The 5547-nt window shown below is 56.4% G+C and overlaps 1 long non-coding RNA gene across 1 annotated transcript; it reads left to right on the top strand.

Annotated features, from left to right (window-relative positions):
- Positions 1-2319: 2319 nt before the first annotated feature.
- LOC107184800 lies at positions 2320-2770 on the top strand. The gene is made up of 2 exons (XR_001515711.1): positions 2320-2455; positions 2540-2770. It is a non-coding gene; the product is annotated as an uncharacterized LOC107184800 (long non-coding RNA).
- Positions 2771-5547: the final 2777 nt, after the last annotated feature.

Raw genomic sequence — 5547 nt, 5'->3', positions numbered from 1 at the left:
GCCCCTACAGCAAGCATGTCAAACTCCAAGGCTAACACGGGCCAAATAAACATGGCATGTAGCCCGTGGACCATGAGTTTGACATGCTTGCCCTTCAGAGTGCTGCCAGCAGACAGCACCAATGCTCACTGCTTCTCCACTGCTGCTATGGGCTCATGGGGGCCTGGGTGTACAACACGCACAGACATGCACACAGAGTCACATGCATGTGTGTGCACAGACATGCACACACATGGATGTAGATACACATGCAGTAGACATGGGCACACATACACATAGACACATGCCCAGATATGGACACACACAAAGACACACATGGACATGGACACAGAGACATACACATGCATGGACATGGACGTAAACACACATGCTATGGACATTGGCAAACAGACACATGCACAAATGCAGAGACATATGCATGCATGCATGCAGACATATGCCCAGATATGGACACACACAAATACACACATGCACTTGGACACAGGCACACACACAAACATGCACATACATCAACATGGACACAGAGATACATGCTGTAGACATGGGCACACAGACACATGCCCATGTGCACATGTGTGCAAAGTTACAGGCATGCAGTACACACTCGTGCACATGTGCACAGGTGTTTACACAGAGACTCGCATGTATGCATTGAAACACATGCAAAGATATGGACACATCCACACAAAGGCACACATGCACAGACATGCACACATGAATATAGACACAGAGACACATACCATGGATATGGACACACAGAGACATGCAAAGACATGTACATGTGCACACAGATACACAAATACCTACATATTCATATACACAAACCCACAGATGCATGCACACTCACACACACACATACATGGACACATACACACAGAGACACAAATGCACATGGATGCAGAGACACACATGCAGTGGACATGGGCATACATGCACATATACACGAAGACACATGTAAAGACATAGACACATGCACACAGAGATACCTGCACACACATGCACTCACACAGTTAATGCAAGCTCATACACATCCACACCGAGACACACAGGAGCACTCGCACACAGAGACGAGTCGTAAATGCACAGATGTACACTGACACATGGACACATTTGCACAGACACTTGCACGTGCAGACACACACATGCATGTGCATGCAGAGATACACACACACACACGGATGTCCACCCTGTGCGCCCTGGTCACTCTGTTCCCTTGCACACTCCTGCCTCTGCACCGCGCTTGCTACAGGGCTTCCTGCCCAGTCTGCTTGTCTTCTGTCTCTGCTTGGAGGTGCATCCATGGGCCAGCCCAGCCAGGACTCTGACCAGGGCACCATCCCAGGCTCAGAGGGTCACCTGGCTGGCGGCTGCAGCTCCTTGGGGCCACCCCAGCCCTGTCCAGGCTGTTGTAACAGCAGGACCTGCACCCGCCTGTGAACAGAAGCAGTCTGCTCCATTCCCAGCAGACGGCACTGCCCCCCTTCGGACCACCCCCTAGACCAGTGATGGCGAACCTATGACACACGTGTCAGAGGTGACACACGAACTCATTTTTTTGGTTGATTTTTCTTTGTTAAATGGCACTTAAATATATAAAATAAATATCAAAAATATACATCTTTGTCTTACTATGGTTGCAAATATCAAAAAATTTCTATATGTGACCCGGCACCAGAGTTAAGTTAGGGTTTTTCAAACTGCTGACACACCGAGCTCAAAAGGTTCGCCATCACTTCCCTAGACACCCCATGTTCTTGGTCCTTTGGGGACCTGGGCTCCAGACGCTGCCTCAAAGGCCCATCTGTGTTGGGGCTCCAGACCCCACTGTATGTGTCCGTCTGTCCAGCCCAGCCTCACTCTGTCTGGAGCCTCGGGTGTCTGTCAGACCACTTGATCCCAGAGATATGATTCCTAGTGGGGCAGACAAGCCAGCCAGGGCCCCCCATGGCTTCCCACACTCGCCCTCCACTCTGAGGAGAGAGTGAAAGTCCCACTGAGGAAGCAAGGAGTGTCCCTCGGTCCCAGACCTGTGCCTGCCCCCACTGCCACCCCCACCCACAGGGGACAGGAGGTCCCACTCCCAGCTTCGTCACCCCAAATGGCCCTGGCTGTACCACCTCTAGGAGAGCCCGGGACCCTGAAAGCACTTCACTGGGGTCCCAGCCCTGCTGCACCCCGAGTGCTTCAGGGCCCCTGCCTGCTGCCCTCCGCTTCTGCCGCCGCCCCGCCCCGCCCTGTCCTCCTGGGTCAGCACCACCAGGACCCCCAGAAGTGGAGTATGGGTGGCCTGGGAGGGGGTTTTGGGGTACAGCACTGAGCCCCTTGTTGTGTCCCTGCAGGGGGTGAGGTGAGCGCCGATGAGGAGGGCTTCGAGAACCTCAACACCATGGCCTCCACCTTCATCGTCCTGTTCCTGCTCAGCCTCTTCTACAGCACGACAGTCACCCTGTTCAAGGTGAGCGGGCGGCTGGAGGGCTGGGGCTCAGGGGCACCCAGCACCGTCCCGAGCCGTGCCTCACGCTGCCTCTGTCGTCCGCAGGTGAAGTGACCTGCCGGGCAGGAGCGTGGACATAAGGAGGGGGTGCCTGCCGCCTTGCACCCCGGCCCTGCCTGCCACTGGGCCCTTGTACATAAACCCCTGAGCCGCCTCCAGCTTCCAGCGCGAGGAAACCGCTTCCCTGGATGCCCCGCAGCCGAGCGCTCGGCCGGGGTCGCTGCGCAGTGTGTGCCCTTGTCGCCTTGAAATAAATATGTACATGTTACCTTGTGACACTGCGTCCTGTGAGCCTAATTCTGACTGGTATGTGGGAAAGGGGGGTGCCCTCTGCCCAGGCCTGGGGCGGGGGCAGGTCAGCCTGAAGGACGAGGCTGAGCTGGGGGGACGCAGGCCTGGGCTCCCCAGCACCGCCTCCTCAAAGCTGGGCTCTGCCTCCCAGTGGTCAGCAGGGCCTGGCCTGGGGCACCCGCAGGACGTGCCTCACTGCTGTTGCCGTTCCTGGAAAGCCCAGCCACTCTTTCTGTCCCAACCTTGCCAAGTGTCTGGGGTGTGTCCTTGGGTCCTGGTGACCAGTCTAGAGCATGCATGACCCGTAGGCAGGGCAGCAGAGGGAGGCGCCATCCACCCTGGGGCTAAAACAAGGCAGGTGGCAGCTGGGCCAGGAACCATGGTAGGGCGTGAGGTGCTGGGAGGCAGGAGCCATGCACAGGAGATGTGGGGCGTGTGTTGGGGGCTCACGGGGCCAGGAGCTCACAGCCGGGCAGCCACAGGCCATGCAGCGTCCAGGCCTGTTATGGTGGCCAGGGCCTGGGCAAAGGCCACCCGGGGGCAGGCAGGGCAGACCTGGCAGGGCCAGGGTCCTAGGAGGGGCCAGGGCAGGAGCCGCTGAGCCCGGCTCTGGGAAGAGGCACTTCCAGGAGCGGAGGCACTGCCTGGGCTCACAGGGCCGCCGAAGCGGGGTGTTCAGGCCTGAGCGTTAGCCTGGCCCTGCAGGGTGACTGCCCACAACAGAATCGGAAAAGGACACTGATCCCAGGGGAAGTCTGTCCCCTGGCCTGGGCTCCACGTGCACAGCTTCCAGGCTCCAGCTTTGTTTCCATTAAGTGGATCCCATCCGGGGCCAGCCTGTGGGCTGAGGGACCCGAGCAGGGCCCCAGGCAGTGTGAGCAGTGTGAGGCTCAGGCACCACGCGGCTCTCAGGACAGCACCAGTGAGTGTCTGAGGCCGGCATGGGAAAGAAGCACAGGTCCCACGGCTTAACCACAGAAGTGTATCCTGCCGCCGGGCTCTGGGGTCAGATCAAGGTGAGGGCAGGGGCAGGCGGCCCCTGTGGCTGACCATGGCCTCCTTTCCCGCCTCCACAGCCTTGAGCTCGCTCTGCACTTCCACCACTGTGGCCTTCTCCTGTGTGTGTGTGTCCCCAAGTCCCCTTCTCATAAATTCGCAGTCAATTCAGGGAACCCTCTCCTTAACTCACTGATCACACTCTCCATTATCCCAATGCAGCTGCCTTCTGCAGGACCGGGGGAGAGGGTAGGACAGTGACGGCGAACTTATGACACACGTGTCAGAGGTGACACGCGAACTCATTTTTTTGGTCCATTTTTCTTTGTTAAATGGCATTTAAATATATAAAATAAATATCAAAACTATACATCTTTGTTTTACTATGGTTGCAAATATCAACAAATTTCTCTATGTGACACGGCACCAGAGTTTAGTTAGGGTTTTTCAAAATGCTGACACGCCGAGCTCAAAAGGTTCACCGTCACAGGGGTTGGATGTCAGTGTATAAATTGAGGCACACAACTCAAGCCACAATAGTCTACCCGCTGACTCCCCAAATTCACATCTTTCTCACATGCAGAATACCCCACCCCAACACCCCCGCAGGTCTAACCCATCCAGCATCCCCTCTCAGTCCCAAATCTCAGCTAAACCAGGCAGAGGAGTCACGAAAGTGAGGGGTCCTGGGACTGAGGTCTCCCAGCCACGAACTGTGGAGCAGACTTGGGGTCTGCAGGCCAGCTAGCCCCATGGCTGGCATTTCCATGCCAGAGGGAGGAGAGGGAAGGATGGGGAAGGGGAGGTCATGGGCCCCAAGCAAGTTCAAGCCTGAAGGACAAGTACCATTTTAGATGTTTTGTCATTGATTTAAGAGAGAAAGAAACTTCGATTTGTTGTTCCAATTACTGATATGTCCATTGGTTGCTAATATGTGCCCTGACCAGGATGGAACCCGTAACCTTTGGTGTAGTGTTGCAATGATCTAACCAGCTGAGCTACCCAGCCAGGGCCCAAACCCCATTAGATTTCAAGGCTCCAGAAGGTCCCTCAGTCCATGCTCTGTCCTCGGGGTCCATGTGGCAGCCAACCCTCCAAGCGGGGCGTGAGTCTTCGGGCCCTGGTGGCAGTGGTGCCCCGTCGGTCGCAGATGGCCTTCGGTTCAGGCAAGCCTGCTCCTGCTCCTGCTCCTCTTCCTAATCCTCCTGTTCCTCCTCCTAGAAGGACAAGTACCATTCCTCTTCCTGCTCCTCCTCCTCTTCCTGCTCCTTCTCCTCCTTCTCCTCCTCTTGCTCCTGCTACTCCTCCTCCTCCTGCTCCTCCTCCTCCTCCTTCTGTTCCTGATCCTCCTCCTCCTCTTGCTCCTCCTCCTCCTGCTTCTCCTCCTGCTCCTGCTCCTCGTTCTGTTCCTGTTCCTGCTCCTGCTCCAGCAAGACTCCCACATGCTCTTCCTGGCTGGTGCTGATCTGGCTGCTAGAACCTGGGAGTCAGGGGCATGACCCCTGAACCACCCCCTCTGCCCTGTCTTAGAAGCCTGTTCTTCCAACAGGCTGAGAACCTCCCAGACCCACCTGGCCTGGTCCCTCCATACGCTTGCTTCCGCTTCTCTCTCCTCCCATCCCTATGGGGCAGCAAGGAGAGGCCATCAGCACTTTGCCCATGAGCCCTACTTTGCAAAAATCAGTAGAACAGAATTCAGTCACATCCGTGACCTCTTCACAAGGTCCTCCAGTCTCCAGTGCCCAGGTCCTGCTCCAGTTCGAGGC

Source organism: Myotis davidii, unplaced genomic scaffold (genome assembly GCF_000327345.1).
Source record: "Myotis davidii unplaced genomic scaffold, ASM32734v1 scaffold2908, whole genome shotgun sequence".
NCBI classification, from domain to species: domain Eukaryota; kingdom Metazoa; phylum Chordata; class Mammalia; order Chiroptera; family Vespertilionidae; genus Myotis; species Myotis davidii.
This window is presented reverse-complemented; position numbering and strand designations above follow the sequence as displayed.